Source organism: Marmota marmota, unplaced genomic scaffold (genome assembly GCF_001458135.2).
Source record: "Marmota marmota marmota unplaced genomic scaffold, marMar, whole genome shotgun sequence".
Lineage (NCBI taxonomy): Eukaryota > Metazoa > Chordata > Mammalia > Rodentia > Sciuridae > Marmota > Marmota marmota.
The window spans coordinates 2409306-2432335 of NW_025999926.1; the positions used below are offsets into that span (position 1 = coordinate 2409306).

Consider the following 23030-nt stretch of genomic DNA (forward strand, 5'->3'; position numbering starts at 1 on the left):
TTAGAAACCAGAAAACTAGGAGTTTTTATCTGGAACAGGGTGACCCACACATTCCATCTTGTGGTACAAAGATCTAAGTGTCCCTCAGGGACAGAGACACCACTCCAACACGACTGATCCACATTGTACAGGAAGTCAGAGACAGAGAAGAACAAGAAAAGAAATAAAGATAAAAGAATTGGAAAAGGAAGAAAAGAGACCATCGCTCTTATGAATAATGTGATATTTTATTATGAAAATCAAAAAGGGGGCTACAGAAAAATTATTCAAATTGAAACATTGTAACAGGTTTGCTGGATGAAGATAAAAATTCAAAAGACCAGTCATATGTCTGCATACAAGCAAGAAATGGAAAATCACCCTTAAGTATATAATTTATAATGACTCCAGGAACTAAATACCTGGGGATGCATTTAACCAATGACATGCAACACTCTACAGAGCAAAATATAAAGTAACTTCCGGAAATTTAAAGACCCAAATAAATGGAGATCTACACCATGTTTGTGGATTGAGAAACTCAGTATCAATGTCAATTCTCTAAACGACGATCTATAAATCAGTGCGATTTCAGTCAAATGTCCGACATATGGGTGTGTGTGAAACTTGACAGGCTGATTAAAATTCATGCAAATGGAAAAGCTGTGACACTCTGGAGTGTTCTGGAAGACACCGAGATTGATAACAAAGGTTCTGAAATGAGCCCAATGTGAAAGCGCAAGGAAAAAGGAAAATCGATCAGCAGAACAGACCAGGAAGCTCAAATGTCATCCCACAACATGACATTTCTGGTCTGTTGACCCTCGGCTTCCGAGGAAGGCAGAGAGCTCTTTCCAGAGAGATCTCTGGTGACCAGGCCATCAGACCTCTTGGCCGTGGCCTCGCACAATTCCAGGTATCCGGAGGACCTATTGGCTAAAAGGCAAAATGAGAGGGATCTTAGAAGGTAATTCAGGATATCTTCAAGACCTTGGGGTCAGCAAACACTGGACATGAAAAATACTAGCCGTCAAAGAAAATATATGGGACATCTTTACTACCCTGAGAGAGCACAGGGAGAACGGGGTGGCAGAGAGCCCCGGAGCAGGCTCCGAGGCTGGCCCCGGGCCATTTCTTGAAGGAGGGGGTGGTGGTGTTTACATGCAGGTTTGATTTATAATCATTAATCAAAGCTAGTTCAGAAGGTTTCTGAACTTTTCTGAATGCATATCATATTTCACAATAGGAGGAAGTTTAAATATAAATAAATACTTAACTTAAAATTCCTCCAGGACAGACTGAGTGGATTTGTTTGGTTTTTAAAGAAGTGTGCTATGGGTTAAGCATGCTTTATCCTCCCAAAACTAATAGTGACATTTAATCCCCACTGGGAGATAGGAAAAGGGTAGAAATTTATTCTGACTGTGGTGTTTCTTTGGAATATGATTAGGTTAGACAGGTAATGAGACTGGATTTTGGTGGCTTCATAAGGAGAGGAAGAGAGACCAGAGGGACAGAGATACACACATGCTCCCTCCATGACATTACTCAGCCAAAGAAGACCCTCACTAGAACCTGCACCATGCCATTTGGACTTTTGGCCTCCAAAACTGTGAGCTAAATAAATCTTTTTTTCCTCTATAAAATAGTCTACCTCCCATATTTCATTATAGTTATGCACAATTCCAGGTATCTGGAGGACCTATTATTGGCCAAGAGGCAAAAAAGAGGGATCTTAGATAATATAGGATATCTTCAAGACCTTGGGGTCAGCAAACACCGGACATGAAAAATACTAGCCAATACAGGTGGCAATACTAGACAAATAAGAAGCACAGTTTAGCCTCATTGTAGAATAAGATTGTACTGAAATGTGTACCTTAGGCATGATTCTAAACTATGTTCTGAGAATTTCTTCACTTCAAGTGATAATGGAAATTATCATCAAAAGGAAAATCTCCAATTTACCTTTATGAAGCTCTTTTCAGTTGTAAAAAAAAAAAAATGAGTTATAGAGATAAAGGTTCTATCAAAAGCCCCAGGGAACACATTTCACGCACCTCCTATAGGTATGTATATGTAATGTCACTATAAATAAAAAGGCCATTTAGGGCTAAAGTTTGAATCATAAAGGCCACGTGTTAATGGTTTAGTCACCAGTCTGTGGTGCTGTTGGGAAATGATGGAAGCTTTTGGGGGTGGGGCCTCATGGGAGGAAGTTAGGACACTGGGGGCGTGTCCTTAAAGGGGCTATTGGGCCTCTGGCCCACCCTCTTCCTGTCTTCCTTTGTGGTCACCATGAGGTGAGCTGCTTCCTCCAACATGCACTCCTGCCATGATGTGCTGCCCCACTCCAGGTCCGGGAGTAATGGTCCATACACACCATGCATGGAAACCCCACAACTGGGAGCCAACATAAACCTTACTTCTTTTAAAGTTGATTTTTCTCAGCTGTATATCACAGCAATGTAAAACTGAGGAACACATCTGGAAATAATGAAATAGTTTGGGTTTGCTGTTGTTGTCACTGTTTTGATTTTTATTTTCGTTTTTGTTTTTAAAGAAAATGTGGTGCACGCTCAGTGAAATTCTTCCTACAAATCCTCAAGTAGGAGCTGAGTGTCTACCGCTCTCAGGAAACTCAGTGTCAGCACCTATGGTTAAAAACCATTTGTCCATTTATGTGTGTCCGCCTGGTCTCCACAGGGACTTTGCAGACAGGCACATCAGCTTGTGAAGCTCCGTATTTTATGATAGTAATGTCCTCTTGAGACTCTTCCCCCTGCTCGCGGCAGACTTCAGTGAGGTGCCTGAATGTCCTGGAGAGATGGCTGAGCCAGAAACAGTGGCCAGACACAGTCACCTGACCTGGGGAGTCCTTCCCCTCATGTCTGATCCTTGCAGTCAGGTGGCAAAATAGTCTGTGGAGGAGGAATAACAAAGAATGAAAAATTCCATTCCGCACAGTGGAAAAACCCAGTGTTTTCAAGGACACTGCGACCAAGCAAGCCCAGAGGTGCGAGCAGAAGGGAAAGAGCCGCGAGAGCTGGGAAGGGCTGGGCCCTGTAGCGCTCACACTCCGGCTTCTCTGCATGGAGGCCAGCCTCTGGCTCCTGGTCCAGTGTTCACGAGGGACAGCAGAAGTAGCTCCAAATCTGGGGTAAAGGCCATAGAGCAAAGTATCAGAAGAAGAACCCCGGGATGATTAACACAGAGACAACCCTTGCTCAGCCTGTGTCCAAGAGGACTTTGTGGGCCTTCCAAGTCGGGGGTCACAAGAACCTCACAGACTGCTCCTCGACATCGTCATCTCCTCCAAGGCCCGAAGAGATGATTATCATGAGGGTCAAAGGGCAAAGCCAAAATGTACTTGGTTCTGAGTTCAAATTGTTTTTCAGGTATTGGGCAAGGAATGGAAAATAAACATTTCATTTTCCTTTGTATCGTAGGTGAAAATCAGCTTTCGTGAAGTAGGTCCTGAGATAAGAATCTACGAAGTAGGGAAACAGCTGTTTGAATTTCCCTTGCTAAAGAAAATATTTAAGTCACAGTTACTCTTAAATTATAACTCTGAAAAGGACTGGTACATATAAATATCAAAATATTTTTTTAAAGTGCCATTTTTAAAAAAGACATACAATATGCCAGGCACGGTGGTGCACACCTGTTATCCCAGCAGCTCCAGAGGCTGAGGCAGGAGGATCATAAGTTCAAAGCCAGCTTTTGCAATTTGGCAAGGCCCTAAGCCACTTAGCGAGACTCTGTCTCAAAATAAAAAAATAACAAGGGCTGGGGAATGTGGCTCAGTGGTTAGAGGCCCTTGGATTAAATACCTGGTTTAAAAAAAAAAAAAAAAAAAAAGACATACCCTAACAAGTGTTGGTAAAGATGTACACTAACTGGAACTTTCATCCATTGTCAGTGGGGATGGAAATGGAGGTGGGAAACAGTTTGACAGATTTTTTCAAACATTAAGTATAAATTTGCCTATGACCCCCAAAATCTAACTCCTAGGAATCAACTCTGGAGGAATATATTCATCCACACAAAGATTTGTATGTGAATGTTCATAGCAGCATTATATGCATTATTTATAAATAAGAAAAAATGGAAACAATTCAAACCTCCATCAACTGATGAATGGATAATTAAATCTGATACACCCTGCAGTGGAATATCATTCAGCAGTGAAAAGGAACAGTTACTGAAAATTGCCATGAGGTGGATAAACTTCAAAAACAATATGCTAAATAAAAGAAACCAGGTGCAAAATATTACATATGATATGATTGCATTGATGTGAATGTCCAGAAAGAGCTGATCCATAGAGACAGAAAAAGGATCAATGATCTCCTGGGGCCGATGTGGGGGGCAGCCTGGCATACAAAGCTCATGGCAAACAGACACTGGATAGACGTGGGGAAGATGAAAATGTTCGAAAACTGGGTTGTGGTGATGGCTGCACAAGCCTATGTTTACCAAAATTTACCAAATGCTACTAAAACGGATGAGTGTATGGTATATCAAGGGTAACTCAGCAAAGCTGTCTTTTAGGAAAAATAAGTGAAGCATAACAAAGAAGGATGAATGAATTATTCAATAAATAGTGCTGGGGAAATTGTCTAAGGGTTTAGGGGAGAGAAATCAACTTAAAACCGGAATTACATGGTCCACACTCCAAAATTGGACTATTAAATGAGGGGGGAAAAAGAGGGTAATAGGTGACTGATTTCAATGTGGAAAACAGTTAAATACAAAAGCAATGAAGGAACAGACACGGTGACATTTGTGGAAAAGCCTTTCTATACAAAAATGACATCTGTTTATATTTCAAATATATATCAAATTCAGTTAGCAAAGGAGAAACCAAAAATATATATTTGCCACAAATAGGATGGGGCTCATTCCCTTTAATGTTTAAATACAGAAATCAATAAGACCACACCAGGGGGGACAGCCCTCTCTCTTTGGGGGCCTCCCTGGGTTTGGACACAAACACTCCTGCCACACATTTGTTCAAAGCCTCGTGAGACCACGGGGCTGGGGGTCCTTAGGCTCCGCCCACCCCCGGAGTGCGAGGTGACGAAGGTGAAGGCTCAGACCGTGGGGACCTGTCACACTCCGCACCACCCACCACCCAGCCACCCCTCCGCGCCTGGGACCCCAGCTGTCAGCACCCACAGCGCATCACAAATGCACACCACACACACAGCACACACGATGACACACAATCCATGCACACCGCATGTGACACACATGGCACTACAAGGAGACCACACATCACAGGAACCACACATGCCACAACCACACCACACACACAACTACACACCTGACCCCACACACAATGTGCATGCCACACACATGCATGAGACACTCACCACACACCACACACATAACATACATACGCCACACACCACGCATACTACACTCACACCACATGCCACATGCATCACACTCTCACAACAAAAATACACACTGCAAACACCATACACACCACACATGCACCACACATACACCACCACACATCACCCCACATACCACACACAAGACACACAACCACCACTACAAATGACACATACACCACCTAGGACACACCACTACAAGCAACACAAACAACACCCACACCACACACACACCTATACACCACACACTCAACTTACCGTGCACACCACACACTCCACTTACCGTGCACACCACATAGAGACCATATACATATAAATGAACCTCACACGCATTACATGCTACACAACAACACGCTCCACACATCACAGACACCTCACATGGTCTAAACACGCCATGCCACACTCACACCACACACCACTCAAACACACATAACCCATGCAGTACACACAACTCACAACACACACATGCACCATGAACACAACACAGCAGACACATCACAGCACATACATCATACACTACACACGATACTCAGTACACCACACAACAAAATAACATGTCACACACAAGCACCCCACATTTCACTTACCACACCACATATACACTTACCATGAACAACACAACACATACACACAACACATACACTCCACACATCACACACCACGCACACACCACACACATACCACAAACACCACATATCACGTTTGCCTACCACACACAACTTACAAATACCCCACACAGGGCACCGTGTACACAACACAAATCGCACACAGCATGTACCACATACACACAGTATACAACATCCATCACATACAACACACGCTGTATGCACACCACACACACATCATATACACACCATACATAACGCATGCACCACACACCCCATAAACACCACACACACCACATTCCACACATACTATACAAACCAAACCACACACCATGCACACTACACACACCACAGGCATGCACCACACACGGCATATACAATGTCCATGCATCACATATAAACATCACACACACAAAACACGCCACACACATCACAAACACACACCACATAAACATCCCACACACACTTCACTGTCCACACACATCACACCCAAGTACACTACACACCACAATATGCATCCAACACACAACACACACCTCACAAACACACTAGACACAACACATTATACATACCATAGTATCACACTCATGCACAATAAACATACCACAAAACATGCAACACCACATGAACTACACACAACCATCACACTCACACACATGACCCTGTGTAGCACTCATACCACAAATGCATACCCATACAACAACACCTCACATACAACACACATGCAAAACACACACATGAAACAATGCAACACACATCTCACACACCACACACAAGACACACCACATACTGCACCATACACCAAACATGTGCATCACATGCCACACACAAAGATACACATCCCACATACACACATCAATGCCATACACAATACACATGCCACATACATGCACCACTCACACAACACAAATACTAAATACACACCACATACCACACATAATACATGTGACACAAAAATGCAACACACTCCATAAATAACACACACAACATATACTACAACTCACATGCACAACACACATTGCACATAACACATGACACATACATCCCACACAGTTCATGCACCATTAACAATGCATACTACCCACAACACACATAATACACACATACTACATGCACCATATTCGCGACACACACTACACATACACCACCCAACAGAACACGTACCATAGGTACACCACACAGTATACACCACACACATACCCCTCAGACCACACGCAAACCACGTATGTGCACAGGAGTCCCACATAGCACACACAACCACACACTAGACACAATGTACCTACCATACACTAATGCACCCCACATACCACATACAACATGCTACATACACAACACACTTACCAGACACACACCACATGTATTATTCACATGCCCCCATCATACACACCACACATGATCACACTGCACACACACACCACTTGCACAAACTACATCACAGACAGCACATACATGCATACCATGCACATACACCATACGCACCACATGCCACATGTACTACATGCACCACACATACACAGCTCACCACCACCTAATACTGCACACACACACACACACAAGGTATGTATCACACACACTATACTTCTCACAAATACACACCACACACACTACACACCTTATGTTCATATCACACATACACCACACATATTGAAGCAGACCAGGTAGCCCCGCCCCAGAAGACCCTTGCCATAATTAAGCTCTCCTCTGGTCACATCACAGCATGTCTCCAGAAGTTGTGTGGTTGGTAGTTCCCTCTTTCTTGTAATTGCCAGGTTTGCACAAAAGGTGCGACAGAGTTCGTCTGCAAGCTTGTTGTGCATAAAGATATTATCTTGGCTTTCTTGGTAAAAACTTGTGCAACCTGTGTCTGGCCCAGGGGATGGAAGGAGAGCACTTGCCATGTAAAACCTCCAAGCCCCTAGCCCCCCACTGGATATAGAGTTCAAAGAATCCCCAAAATCTTTGTTCAGAGGAAGAATTCTTAGGTGAGAGCCATCTCTGAACCCTGCAGCCAATAAACCGGCTTCCTGAACATTCCTCTTCTGGCCTACTTCAGTGTCACACATTGAAACACCAACACCACAAACACCAAACTATGTACACATGCCATACATGCTCACCACCCAGAATGCTGCACACTCCAAACCACACACACACACAGCATGCACCACATACCAAACACCGATCACACACATCATAACACCACATGTCACATACTGCATATGACCCCAGGCCACCTCACACCAGCTATGCACACACCACACACACATACCTGTGCATCATGCACACACCGTGCACACACACACAAAATCCCCTTCCCCGTGTGCACACAGATGCAAGGTAAGCCTTGGGCTCGGCAGTACCTGTCCTCCTTTGCAGAAGGTGATAAGAAGTTTGAGGACCCGGAGTCTCCCAGGGAGCCAGGCCTGGGACACTCAGAGGGAACCCAGGAAAATTCTCCAGCCACACGCCCCGCCCCCTGGCTCCGCCCCCACCGGGGAGCGCGGTGCAGGGCTTGCTCGCTACAATCTGAACTTTAAAGCAAAAGGTTGCAAGGGTCGAGGACAAAGCTTTTGGTGGAAAAGTGTTGGTTGGTCAGTTCCTTGCGGTCCAAACGATTTTGTGCACTAAAAATATGCCCATATCAGGAACTTTATCCAAAATCCAATTTACTGGCTTTTAGTGGCTGACATTCCTCTAGGGACCAGTGATGCTCCAACCTCAGCTTCCTTGGAACTCCTTGACGCCCTGCCACCGCTGTGACTCTCACTCTGGTCCAAAAGCCTAAGAGAATGCATTTCTCCGAGTCCCCAGGTGGGGCCACTGTAGCTGGGACAGAGAAGCTGGCCAGTCAGAGACCTTCTGCATCCAATCAGATGCCCTCAACTTTGAAACATTGATTGCAAACCGAAATCTCTTTTAAGTATCTCATTAAAATTTCAAGACTCACATATCAGATGGTTTTGAATGTTTAAAACATTTTCAACAGCAGGTAAAACCCTTCCTGCAGCATTATGATGATGACTAGCATTCGTACTTGTAAAGTAAATATTTACAGAAGTTGCAATACAGGGGATCTTCATTGGTTTTTCCAGGATCCCCATTCCAAATCTAGTCTCTTCCCGTCCAGAAGTACAATTTCACTCTCCTAACTAGAGAGTTAGGGTTTCAGAGACTGAAACAAGCAGAAGTTACACTTGTAGTCTGGAGCGCAGGAAAGACCCCTGGGCTGTGCCTTTTCCCCGGCAATGCCCCCCTGGAGACGTGCTTTTTATAGCTGAACTTAATGTGTTACAGCTGAATCTATCCAAACTGTAAACCTGACCAGTTACATAGGTGTAGACTTTTGTGACCTGGTCTTTTCTTTTGCATATTTTTATTGTGAGGCTCTCCCATTCTGCAGTATTCTGGAGCCCACACATACTGAATTATAAGAGCTAATTGTTGCAGGATGCGGTGGTGCAGGCCTGTAAACCCATTGGCTCAGGAGGCTGAGGCAGGAGGATCATGAGCTCAAAGCCAGCCTCAGTAAAAGCGAGGCGCTAAGCAACTCAGTGAGACCCTGTGTCTAAATAAAATACAAAATAGGGCTGGGGATGTGGCTCAGTGTTCCAGTACTCCAGAGTTCAATCCCTGGTACCAAAAAAAAAAAAGAAAAGAAAAGAAAAAGCCAACTGTTGCATATTTCAGAATCCAACACACTGATAACTAAATACAGCCATTATTAAAAATTAAGTTAAATAAACACAATTAAATAAGTCAGATTAAAAGATAACAAATGCTCAAAAGTCATTGCTTCTTGTTTATTTTACTAATATCTATACCCTTGACAATATCTATGCCTATTCTGTTGTAGAATACTTTTTAATGGTGAGCTATTTTACATCTTCTGGCAACTTCAAAAAAGCTTGGAGTTACATTACACAGCTTGAAATCAGTCACAGTGGGAGAATTTTCACCACGGAAATAAAAATGCTCCACAAATCAGTCCCCCCGACCCAGGCAATGATTAAATAATTACTCGTACAACACTAATCCAATATTCACAAAAGAACAAAACAGAAATCTACTTCATTATTTAAAAATCTACTTCAAAACCCCATGTCCTGAGAGTCTTTGCAAAGCATAGACAAACGTCAAGCCTCTTTTTTTGTTTTGTTTTTTTAAACAAATGCTTACTCGGGTTGGGCACTGGCCTTGTTCTAGGTGGGTCCAATACAGTTAAAGCTTAGAATCAGTTTGATTCCCTGAAACCTGAACTTTTCTTCTTCTGCAACCATAAAGACCCAGAGACAAACAAAGGAGCCAAAGACCTGCTCCCCACTCCCCTCTACCATGGAGCAGCAGGGGACCCTGAGCACCATCTCCTTATAGGTACAACCCGAATGTTCTCATCCATAAAATGAAGATAACACCCATCTCACAGCGCGCTCATCAGATCCGAGCGAGAGAAGAAATATGAATTATGAGAAGCTAATTAAAGGGTTGAATGGCTATTTAAAATCTACGTTCTAGGGAGGAAAGTGTCTATTGACTCTAACTGAAAGGATATTCGAGGACAAGTTGCCGTGTAAATACAGATTGCAAAATCATATTCAGGAATCCTGAAATCAGATGTACAAATCAGATAGGCAATCAACTAGAGAAGAGTTGAGACAGATAAGCCGCCATCCCTGTGGGGATAAATCTTCTGAAAGCTGTAATCCATGCAAGTGGGTGGAGCCCAGAGGTAGAGCACTTGCCGGGCCTGCAAAAGGCCCTGCATTCATCCCCAGCACCAGGAAGAAAAGGAAGGAGAAAGGGAGAGGAAGAAAAGGATGATGAAGGAAGGAAAGGGATGTTTAAAACTAAAATAAAACAAAAGAAGCCCAGAGCAGTGGCACATGCCTGTAATCACAGCGGCTCAGGAGGCTGAGGCAGGAGGATCGCGAGTTCAAAACCAGCCTCAGCAACAGCGAGGCACTAAGCATCTCAGTGAGACCCTGTCTCTAAATAAAATACAATTTACGGCTGGGGATGTGGCTCAGTGGTCGAGTGCCCCTGAGTTCAATCCCTGGTAGCAAAAAAATAAATAAAAATAAAACAGAAGAAAGAAAATGTAAAAAAAAAAAAAAAGAAAATCAATTCTCTATAGAAATCTGTAGGAATCAAATATGTCATTGCAGTAACCCGAGAGACCGCAAGGGAATGGGAAATAAAATTGCACTGTGTTAGTTTCTTATATTTTATGGAACATGGTATACTGTTAATTCACGGACACTGTCTGGTCTACACCATACAAAGCACCCAGCTGAGGTTAGGCATGCGCGGTCTCTCTGCAGTTTCCCGAAGGAAGTAGGATCTGGGCCGTGGGCATGGGGGAGGGTGGGTCACTTTATTTCTCAAGGTGAACCCATCGGGGTCCTTTGCCATACACCACCCACCTGTGACCTGCTGACTCAGAATCACCAGACCCACAGAAGACAAACCGTCCCAGTGCTGCCTGAGCCTCTTCTAACCTTGACCAGGTTATTCTTCACCAAACTGCCAGCTCTCTGATACCCGTGAGGACAACATCTTATATTTTGTCAGCTTTTCTAGTTCTTCTCTGTAGGACCGTCCCCCACCGTCAGTCACATCAGAGTCAGAAGCTACTTTCCCTTAATGGAAAACGTTTTCAGATCATATAGAATGATCATGGGTCCTTCAGGTTCTCGGTCAAACCGTTTCTACAGGTAATGGCTATGGCAGGTGGCCGGGGAAGGTTCCGGTCTGGGCAGCGTGTCCAGCCTGCCACCTGGCTTGGTGGCTGTCATACAGATCGGGGAGCTTGGTTAGGCTCTGTTTTGCAGTGGGGGGCCCTCCAGTCTCACACCAGTGATAGAATTAATCTTTTCCTTCTGGATGGACATGTGCCCTCTTCTCTCTCCACCGTCAGACTGGAGCGCATGCACCAGAGGGGGCCAATCCATTCTTCAACCTCGTCTTATGCGCAGAGAGAGACTTTGGGTGGCTTGGTTGTTTCATTCTGCAGTCACACAACCTGCCTTCACAGTCACACTATCTACCTCGACAGATGCTAGGGAAGTGACAGCCATATGCAGCCATAATTTGGAAGGACACAAAAACAAATCCAGGGTGTCTTCCATGTTGCCTCATGACAAATTCCGTGAACGGCTTTAAATCTTCCCTGGAACAAAGCAGGTGTGGGGGTACTGCATTCTCCCCAGGAAGGGAGACAGGAAACCCTGAGCTCCCGGCTTCTGAAGACCTTCAAGTCCTGGAGAAGAAGGCGGGGTCCTGAGGCATCAGAGCACAGTGGGCGTCTGTGACCAATGGCCCAAGGTCACCTGAGGAGTCTCCCCTCCCTGGTCACAACCTGCCACAGGGGAGAGGCTGCTCCTGCTCAGGCCCCACAGCTGTTGGCACAGGGCCCTGTGGGTCTGGGTGCTCGCACAGGCTGCACTGACCAAGAGAGGCCCACTCCATTCCAAATGGCCCCAATCCTTTTAGTGACCACTCTCCAGAGGGCCGTCATTGCCATTAACCATGAAGTTGATGGTTCAAGGGCAAATGTAGGCGTCCACGAGGCTGCTCTACGCACGCGGGTTGGCGGCCCATTGTCATCCTGGGCAGGGCCTGCTGGTGTCCCGGGGACCAGGTAGGAACGTCCGTCTGCTGTACTTCATAGCTGACCTCAGGCCTGGAAACCTACTTGTGTGCTTTTCGAAAGAGCAGGAATTGGACCATTTTCCCCTTCAACATGATGAACGCCGTAATCAAGAAAAGCCTGGATCACGAGGCAGCCGACCTCTTTGTCGTCCTGATCGCAAACGTCGTGTGTTCAAACAGAAGCTGCTGCGCCTCTCTTTTGCTGTGAAGACGGGAAGCCAAAGGAGTGTGGATCACAGTCCAGCACTCTGCAGAGCCGGTGTTGCCCTTGGCAATGCAGTGTCTCTAAGCAGCTTGTTCCTGGTTGGGGACAACCCTGGTAACAGTCCCTAGAGCGTGGTCCAGCTAACACACGGAGCCCAGGGAAGGCCCAGCAGCCCTTGTGGTGTGGAAGGCCACAGGTCTGCACCCTGTGCCTCCAGCACCCTCCCCCTCGGCAGCCTGCGTGGACCTGCTGATTTTCTGTGCAGATCCCCATGAGCCTTCCTGAGGGCCACTGGGGAGGTGCAGCCCGCAGGGACTTGAGTTTCCAGATTATCCAGGTAACCTTGGAGGCCAGAACTGGGAAATGACTAGAAGACCGAGGTGAACTCTCCATGAAGTGAGCAGAGGCTGCCTTCCCCGGGGAGGGGACAGTGAGACCCCGGCAGGTACACCAGGACAGCCGCCTTGGGAGAGCAGGACCCTCTGAGCCTCATGCTGTCCCCCGATGAGCATAGTTCCCACTAAGCCGGACGTGGGAGCAGTCTCCTCCCTTCCTCCCCCACCCTGGGGACCTCTATCATGATACCCCTGGGACCTCACAACTTTGCTGGAGCCAGTCAGCAGCACACACTGGACGTGGCCCAAACATCTTGTCTTAAATGTTTTCCTTATTTAAAACACATGCCTGTGCACATGGACATAGGTATGTGAGTGTTACATATATATATATATGTTCATTGCAAAAAAAAAAAAAAGGTAAATGCAGATAAGCAAAACGTTTAAAAGGAGGAACAAGAGAAAGAAAACTACTTGCACTGCCACCTCCCACATCTAACGGTTTCTAACGATTTCACCCACTTCCTGCCTGTGTGGGTGAGGGGGGGTTTCACCTCCTAGAATTTCACATAATCCCCGGCCTGGGTATCTTTCGAGGCCATCACATCTCATTCTCCAATGTGGTTTTAAATGCCTTTGGGACCCCCGATCCATGTGGCTGCTCGGTGATTTACTAGTTAAGCCCCAGCTCTGGAATCCGGTGCCCTGCCTGCTGCCCCCACCCCCACCCTGGGCCTCCATCATGATATCCCCGGTACCCCCACAACTTGACCAAGACCCCTGGACGGCTGCTTTTGTTTTGCTCTTGATATCTCTCTTCTTTTTCACTCTTCTGGGATTGGAACATGACATTTAGATAAATAATGGTGTTTTGCAGAATGGCATAGGGATTCCTCAGTCGCCTGAGACCCTCTTCCATACCTCACACTCATGCGAGGCCCACCTTGGGGGACCCTGAGGCCTCCGTTTGTCTAGAAGCCTCCATTTGTCCACCAGCTCTTTGACGTGAACAGCTTTATGATATCCTCAGCCCCAGGGGATGGCAGCCCCTTTAAGGACCATTTCCTGTCTCATGGGCTGAGGGACAATTGGTGTCTCTTCTGAGATGGTCATTTGCTGACTGCTTGGCAAGGGGTGGGTGGGTGTGGGTTCCTGTAGGACTGCGAGAACAGCGGACCCCCGGGGACCCCAGCTACAGCCCAGGCATGGGCTCCTTCTGCCAGGGAACCCCAAGGGGACAGCTCTCCTGCCCTCAAGCCTCACCTGGGGCAAAGCAGGAGGTGGCGGAGGCAATTCTTCAGAAACAACCCGGTGTCAGCCGGGAGGGGTAGCAACTGTCAACCACACAACGCATTCAACAGAAATTAGGACATTTATCACATTCCCATTTGTAATTTTTCGTGCAAAAATAAATTAAAATTTTTCACTATCTCGATTAAGTAGGCTGCACTTATTTTTACCCACAACTCCATAAACTCAGATAGCCACAGGGTGGTGCACACAAATACACACACAGCCTTAAACTCACACAGACGCACAATCCAAACGCAGCTACTGACACAGCACTACACACAGAGCATGCACGCACGCACGCACACACACACGCACACGCACGCACACACACACACACACACACACGCACACCAGGGCGACCACTTACCTTGCATCTCAGCAGGGCTTTGGTTACCATTAGCATCCTTTATTCCAGGAGCCTCTTAATTATTCACGACAGGAGCTTCCAGGAAGATCCATCAGCTCCTCGTAGGTATGAGCCACAATTCACACCTGTGCTTCCGGGAACCCTCCCCTCAGACTCTGCACCAGGCCACTCCATCAACCCAGATCGTCACCGGGTCTAACGGAGCCCCTCCTCAAACCCAATGTCCAATGCTCACCAGAGTGCACCCACTGCCCCCACCCCACACCTTCAGGGACTGTGGACCCCGTCCCCACATGAGCAGTGGACCCCGTCCCCACATGAGCAGAAGAGACACTTTTGTCACCCACCCACGGGTGGAGCAGGTGACCTCTAGACTCTGACATCTGGCAACCAGAAGGACATCGGGAGTGACTGTGATCATTCACTCACAAGTGTCTTCTTTTCTAATGGGTGAATTTGGCTTTTAAACCCCACGCCCATTTCGCCTAATGAAAGTCAGGCAAGAAAGGGAAAGTGAATGTTAGAAACCACTGAAGAACAGAACGTCAAGCAAACACAGCTGTGGCCTCAGTCGAAGGAGGCTCAGAACCCCAGCTACTCGGGAGGCTGAGGCAGGAGGATCGCTTGAGCTCAGAGTTCAAGACCAGCCTGGGCAACGTAGTGAGACCCTGTCTCAAAAGAGAGGGAGGGAGGGAGGGACTCATTTAGCTGGGAGAAAGTGTTTCCTGTAAATGCCTCCAAGGCTGGAAAGCACAGGCAAGCCCATGACGGCTGGTGAGACTCACTGGACTGAATCATTTCCAAGCCCCGCTCCGCACTCTGAGGCCATTTCTCAGTTTCCTCTCATCCCAGGCTGTGAAGATCTTTTATTAAAATTCAGACCGCCATTCATGGATGACTTCCCACACACAGTGATCACTTCAGCCTCTAACGGCCACAGCCTGGAGATTGGCAGTGTCACTGCCACCCCCACTTCACACACAGGAGGGACTCCAGGTTTGACTGGCACACCCACAAGGCCACGGTTTTCTGACTGGATCATGGGATCTTTCCACCCTGTCACGACTAGTCAGCTGCCCGGTGCTGTAACAAAATACCTGAGCTAGTTAACTTACAGAGAAAAAGGTTACTTCACTCACACGTTTAGAGGTTCGGTCCATGATCAATGGGCCCCTTGGAGCCTGGGTGAGCAGCACATCACGGTGGGGACACATGACGATTGTCCCCCATGGCTCAGTGGTCTCTGGGCCTGGTTTCTGGGTCACCTCTGAAAAGCCAGCTCTGGTCCTCACTGAACAGTCACAGAGCTGTCACCCCCTCCACTGCCTGTCCCTCTACAGAGCAGCCTGCTGTGACCGCTGGCCCACAAGACTGCCCTCAGTGGACAGGAGTCTGCGTCACCGCTCTCCAGGGAGCCGCTGAGCCTGCTCACTCGTCCTCGTCAGCTTCTGGGCCACCCTGCCCTCCTCAGGGAACCCAGTGCTGCACGCGGGGTCTGGAATGTCCCCCAGAGGCCTGTGTGTTGGAGGCTGGTCCCCAGCCTGTGGCTGTGAGGGAGGGGGTGAAGCTTTAGGAGGTGGGGCCTCACAGGAGGAAGTTAGGACATGGGGCGTGCCCTCGAAGGAGCCATCGGGACCCTGGCCCTTCTCTCCTTGCCTCCTGCCTATGAGGTGGACAGGCCTCGTCCACCACACCCTCCTCACCAAGATGTGCCAGGCTCAAAAAAAAAAAAAAACAGGACCCCACAGCCAGGGGCTGAGACTTCTGAAGCCATGGGCCTAACTCCACCTTTCTTCCCGTAGTGGATTCTCTCAGGCGTTTTGTCACAGTCTCGACAGGATGACTGACCCAGCCAGTTCTTCATGCTCCGTGAGGCCCACTCGCACAGAGTAGGGCTGACCTGCGTCTCCAACAGGACACCACCATCGTGACCATGTGTGACCATGTGTGACTTCCAGGACTAGCCCATAAAGGACATGGAGTCTTCCACCTGCTCTCTCTAGGATTTCTTCCTCTGCCTTTGGGGAAGGCCAGCTGTCTGGCCACGAGGAGGCTCCGGCAGCCCTGTGGGGAGGTCCCCAGGGAGAGGAAGACGTCTCCTGCTGACACCCAGCACTGAACCACCCGGCGTGTGAAGAACAGCTTCAGACATGGACCCTCCAGCCCCAGCTGGGCCTTCAGACAAGACCACAGCCCCAACCACCCAACCAAAAGCTCCCAAATCCCTGGCCCACAACGACGGTGAGAGGCCGAAAAGCTTATTGTTTATGATTCTAATTATCAGAGTCGTTTATTTTGCACTAACAGCTGAGGAATTCTGGCTACTCAAGAGGATGGCTACCACACACAGACCTACACACACACGTACGTTGTTGTCACTGGATTGTACAGACCCATATGGACCATTGAAGGGGACCCTCCTCTGAGCTGGTTCATGGCCCCCCATGCTCCTCCCACCTGGAGGCCCCACATGGACGCTGAGTCCCTCCAACCCAACGGGCGATGGCAGAAGAGGCCGTGAGGACATCACACCCACATCTCAACCCTCTGGACCGGAAGTGACACTCATCCATCCACTCACATCCCAGCAGGAGATCTAGTCACGTGGCTCTTCTTAGGGGGAAGGATGTGGGTGCTGAGGAGGACGGTCCTGGCGGGAGGCAATTCCCTGCAGTAACTCCATCCTGTAGAAGCCCTGGTGCTCAGCCGCCTGTCTTTGCCTTTTTAGGCCATGTGGAGAAGGTCCAGGTGTCAATACTGGAGGGTCCCCTCTGCCACTGCGGGCAGAAGACCCAGGCCCTCAGTCTGACAGCTCATGGGGATCTGGGCGTGGCCAACAAGCTCCTGAGGGAGGAGGCAGGTTCCTCCTGTCGAGCCTCGGATGAGCCTGCAGCCCACCACACCTCGTCAGTGAAGGGCCCTGACACACTGCATTCAGACCCCCGACCCACAGACACGGTGCTAGATCTGCAGTAACACTGCTGCGTGGCAACAGATGACTGGTACAGGTGCTCCTCAACTTAGGAGCATTGTTAGTTAAAATGGCATCAGATGCACCAAACATGGCAGCTCAGCAGCCCAGCAGCCTGCAGAGCGTGAGGTGTTCTCCCCCGTGGTCCCTTGGCTGACTGGGAGCTGCGGCTTGCCACTGCTGCCCAGCATCACGAGACGGGTCGTGTTTTCACCAGCCTGGAAAAAGACCCGAATGCAAAACCCAGTATATGATTCCTACTGAATGCATATGGGTTTCACCCCATTGTAAAGTCAAAGAACTGTAAGTTGAACCATTGTGAGTTTGAATTAGTCAGCTTTCCGTGACTGTAATAAATGCCTGGGATGAACCGGCTTAAAAGACAAAAGGTTGATTTTGGTTCGCAGTTTCAGAGGCTTCAATCCTTGGTTGCTTGGCCCTGTGGCTTTGGGCCTGGGGCAGCCCAGTACATCATGGCGGGAGCATGAGGCAGAGAAGGTCTGTTCCCCTCATGGCACCAGGAAGCAAAGAAAGACAGGGAGGGGCAGGGGTCCTAATGGCCTCTACAAGCACATGTCCTCCTACCATGGTGCACCTTGAGTCAAGAGCCCTTAAATACAGGTGGAGGTTCTGGAAAATAAGGGATTGGTGGAAGATTTCCTCCAAGATTTCTCTCCAAAGTTGAGAGTTGCAGTTTTCCCCCAGGCTCCCAGGAGGCTCCAATCCATATCCCTAGAATTTGCAGGGAGTATAAAAGCCCTCAACTGCCTTCTGATTTGTTTCCTTTTTATGTTCTCTCTGGAGGGATGATCTGAGTGGAAGAAAACAAAATCATCAGGTCAAAGTTTATTGGAAATTGAAGTAGTACCTCCATACAGATAAATTCAAGGAATGGTGGGGAGGGCTTTGGAAGAGGACCACTCCCCTTTCTCTTCTCTGTTAAACCTTCCAGATGTTACTAGAGTGAAGTCAGCCGGTCCCCAGAGACTTCCAAACACAAGCCAAACCAGTAGAGCCGGAAGCGGGATCCCGCACCAGGGCAGACTTGGGGAAGAGGTCCAGTGTCTGCCAGCCCTGCGCTGCCGGCCAGCTCCACGGCTCAGGAGCTGCCACAGACCCCCCCCCCCACGCCCTCCCTCCTCTCTCCCACCAATAGGAAGTCACATCCAGCTGAGGCTGGATGACATGCGGCCACTTCCACTCTTGTCCTGCCGTCTCCTTGGAAATGACAGATAATGAACCATTAAGGAGAGTTTGTTGGTCCATAGACAGGCAGGAGCCTGAGGCACGGGAAGAATCACAGAGTCTCAGGGCGGGGGCTGGAGCCTCCCAAACCAGCCCACACAGCTAAGTCTTCCAGGGCCCCATGCTCACACCTCGGCTCTGAAGTCACCACCCCACAAGACCAGGGAGCTGCGAGATCTGAGGCTCTCCAACACCCAGCCGCCGGGGACCTCAGAGGTGGCTTCACCTGAGCCCCCCAAGCGACCACCCTGTGCTTCCCGGCTCGTTCCCAACACCCCGGCTCCGGTCTCTGCACATCTCTCTGCTCTTCCGTCCTCTGACTGGCTCAGTCGCTGAGGCTGGCTTTGACCTCGCCGTCCTCCTGCCTCAGCCTCCAGAGCCGCTGGGATGACAGGCGGGGCCCCTGCTCCTGGCTAGGCTTCGGGCTTTTTGCTGATGGGAAACAAACAGCTCGACTCGTCATTTCGTCCTTATGTTAGGCCCACAGTAGCCCCGCGGAGCCATCGAGGGCCCTGGAGGAGGTCCACCCGTGAGGCCCCTGCATCCCCAGCGCACGTTCCCACGAGCTGAGGCCAGAGGCTGGATCCTGCCCGATGGTCCCGTTCCTCTCCTTCCAGTCGCTCCTGGCACCCCGCAGACCTCAGTGAACCCCAATGGCCTGCAGTCCAGAGAAGGTCCCCTCGCCTTCCCCTGGGAGAGCCCGGCCCTGCGCGAGTCTTGCCGGCGAGGCTGGTGGGCGCTCAGGAGGCTGCGGCTGACCTCAAGGCCGGGCGAGGGCCAGGGCCAGGCCATGACGGCTCCACTCACAGGCCCCGCCCAGGAGGAGGCCTGGACCTGCCCAGAGGGCGGGGACACTTGGTGACCTGGCCAGTCCTGTGTCTCTGCTTCCTCTCTCCTTTTCTTTCTCTTTCTGCCCACCTCTGCTCTGCTCCCTGTCTCTCTCTCTCCTGCCCTCCCTCCCTCGGGTCCTCTCAGCAGCCACACTTCCTGCGGGGACCTCCCCAGGCGAGTGTGACAGAGGAGCAGGCCCCGCCGTGTGGCACCCAGGTTCAGGGGAAGAGGGCACAGAGGACGGTCAAAGAACTTGAAGGTACATCAACTTTATTTATTTTTATGTATTTATTTTTTGAGTTGTCGATGGACACATTACCTTTGTTTTTTGTTTATTTACTTTGATGTGGTGCTGAGGACCCAACCCAGTGCCTCGAGGGTGCTAGGCAAGCGCTCCACCCTGAGCCACAGCCCGGCCCCTTAACTTTATTCTATCTATTTATTTATTTTTAAATGGGGTGCTGGGTATTTCAAGACCACACCGCTGCCCACCCTCCTAGCTGTCCCAGGGAGTTATGGGGTTTCCAAAAGGAGGCATCCTCTCAAGAACCCCAAAGTTGAATGTCCCCAGAATCCCCCTGGTCTTGACTGGCACCAGGTGGGAGCCTCAGGCCTGGACACAGTCCAACCCGACAGAGCAGAGCAAGCTGCTGCACCCCATCCTCCCTACCCCACACCCCGCCTGCACCCAGCAGAGCCCGGCGGAGGTAGGGAGTCTGGCTGGCTGGGGGACCCGGCCTCCTGCAGAGGCAATCTCCAGCCAGCCTCCTCTGCCTGTTAACAGACAAGCTCTTCGGGAAAAGAAATGAGAACCACATGGATTTAGGTCGATCAAAAAGGAATAAATATATCTGTATAAAGTAACATTTCCTCTGGCTGAAATTTTGTAAAAATATTTCCAAAAGACTGGCTTGGGTGGCAAATATGAGAAACCTCATCTAGAAGGGTTTAACAATAATAAAAAATTAGTGGTATCGAAAAAGTGATCTGGACACGGAGTGTCAGAGCTGTGCCATAGCTCAATGCCATCAAGCTAGGCCTGTCCCACCCGTCAATCACACTTTTAGCACAATGTCTTTTCATCTTCATGCTTGTCACCTCCTAGTTACAAAATACTATCCGAGCTCCAGGCATCACACCAGCATCCCAAACTGGAAGGAAGCAGCAGCAGGGAACCTAAGGATCTGACTTTTTTCCCCCTCTTTTTGGGCAGAGCAGTGTTCCATGCCACCCCCTAGAACAATTATTGGCATAGGAAAGGGGATTGCCACGGCAAACCAAATGGACTATGGGGAGTCTGCGTTCTCTGAGATCAAGGGTTCTGGGCTTGCAACTTGAATGCAAAGTTGCAACTGAATTTTGTTGCTTCAAGGGCTCTGGAGCTGATCAGCGTGGTCATTTGCTGAGTTGATGAGTTTCAGAAGCATTGACTCTCTTTGCACCTTGAGAACGTCACAGCACACCTGGACTCCGAGATCTGTCCTCGTCCCTGGGTGACCACCCTGAAGCCGTGCTGGCCTCCGCTCGCATTTTGTGAGCTTCTTGCGCAGCCCTGCAGGGTGTCCCTCGAGGCTGCCCCACGGGACACGGATCGGATAGGAAGGGCCTGCACAGGGCAGCACCTGGCCACACCAGCACAAGCTGGGCACGTGGCCTCTCTCTGCAGCCAGGCCGGGCACCCGCCTGAAGCCTCCACAGTTTTTCCCCAGGGGCAAGACGCAGGGTTCTCACAGGTGTCTGTCTGCTCCAAAGAGGAAGTGACTCTGCCGAAGCAAAGTCAAACCACTTCCTGCCACCCAAGGCCCTGCCACCCACCAGGGCGTGAGGTCACCTGCAGGCGAGTCTGTTTCCGAAAACCTGAGCCCACGCCCAGCCTGGCTTGCTTGTAGCTGACTTTAAAAATCACTCACTCTGAGCCACCACTGGTGGGTCCCCCGCTGGCTCGGCTGCAGAGACACCTCCGACCTGTGGTTATGATGATAGCTGTTGCCTAGGTTACCTCTCGGGGACTCAAAGGCCACTTTCACTGAAACCACTGGCCTACACAGGGGACCAGAAACTACAGCCTAAGTCATGCTAAAGCCATCATTTTCCAAATAGCACTTATCATGTGCCTAGGCCACTGATAGCTTCAACTCCAGTCCCCTTCACCAGCATCTTAAGTCACCCTGCTGCTGTCCCCCGTAAACATCCCCAAACCCTGTCCTCACGGGGGCAGACCTGAGCCTTGGGTCTCCCACCCCCGTGCTTGCCCACCTGGTGAGTAAACTCTTGTTCTTTTATAAAACTCGTTTTGGTGTCAGCACGCCGTGCGCTGGGCACCACAGTCCTGTCTGGGTAACGCTCCCGCCCGCCCTTGTCCTGTTAGGGTCACACTTCTGTGTGGAGGCACCACCTTGGACCACAGGAGAGACTGAAGCTGCAGGGGACGTCCTGATCCTAATCTTGAGCCAGAAGCACCCAACTAAGCCACTTAAGTTCTCTACACACTAAAACTAAAAAATAATAACTGTTCCTTGTTTAAGTCACTAAAGAAAAAAAATGTCATGATTCTGGCTGCTCCCCCCTCTCTCTGACCTCTTTGACCCCAGGATGTGGTCCCTTAGCAGACTACCGAGTGCTCCATGTGTACGAGACACTGATTCTGCACAGCACAGGACGCAGATGGAGGTGACAAAGGTTTGCCTGTCACCTGCGACCTCTCTTGCCCTCCCGGGTCCCAGCAGCATGGGCTTAGAGCTCACTCTCTGAAAATGTGGTGGCCCAGATCTTGCTTTGCTCTTCTCACCCCCAGCAGTCACAATCTGGGGACATCCTCCTGCTAAAATTTTTTGACACGTTAGCATCATGTCTGAAATTCCTATTTTTTTAAAAATGATTTCTACCTCTTTATCGATATTCTGTGTTTGGTGAGATATTCTCTATTTGTTTTGAAGCATTTTAAATAACTGACATACAGTCTGTGTATGTCAGCCTTCCTCAGGGACAGTTTCCCCTGGTTATGGGTCATCCTTTCTTGTTTTCTTGCATATTTCTTATTTTTTGTTTTGTTTTGTTTTGTTGTTGAAAACTGGCATGTGAATAACATCACACGATAGCTCCAGAGAACAGATTCTCCCCAAGGGTTTGTTGTAGTTATTTGTTTGGAG

The 23030-nt window shown here is 49.0% G+C and overlaps 1 long non-coding RNA gene across 1 annotated transcript; it reads right to left on the bottom strand.

Moving 5' to 3' along the window:
- Window positions 1-206: 206 nt before the first annotated feature.
- Window positions 207-8487, bottom strand: LOC125615869. Its single transcript, XR_007346468.1, has 2 exons — window positions 8347-8487; window positions 207-2900 (listed from the first exon to the last, which is right to left on the bottom strand). It is a non-coding gene; the product is annotated as an uncharacterized LOC125615869 (long non-coding RNA).
- Window positions 8488-23030: the final 14543 nt, after the last annotated feature.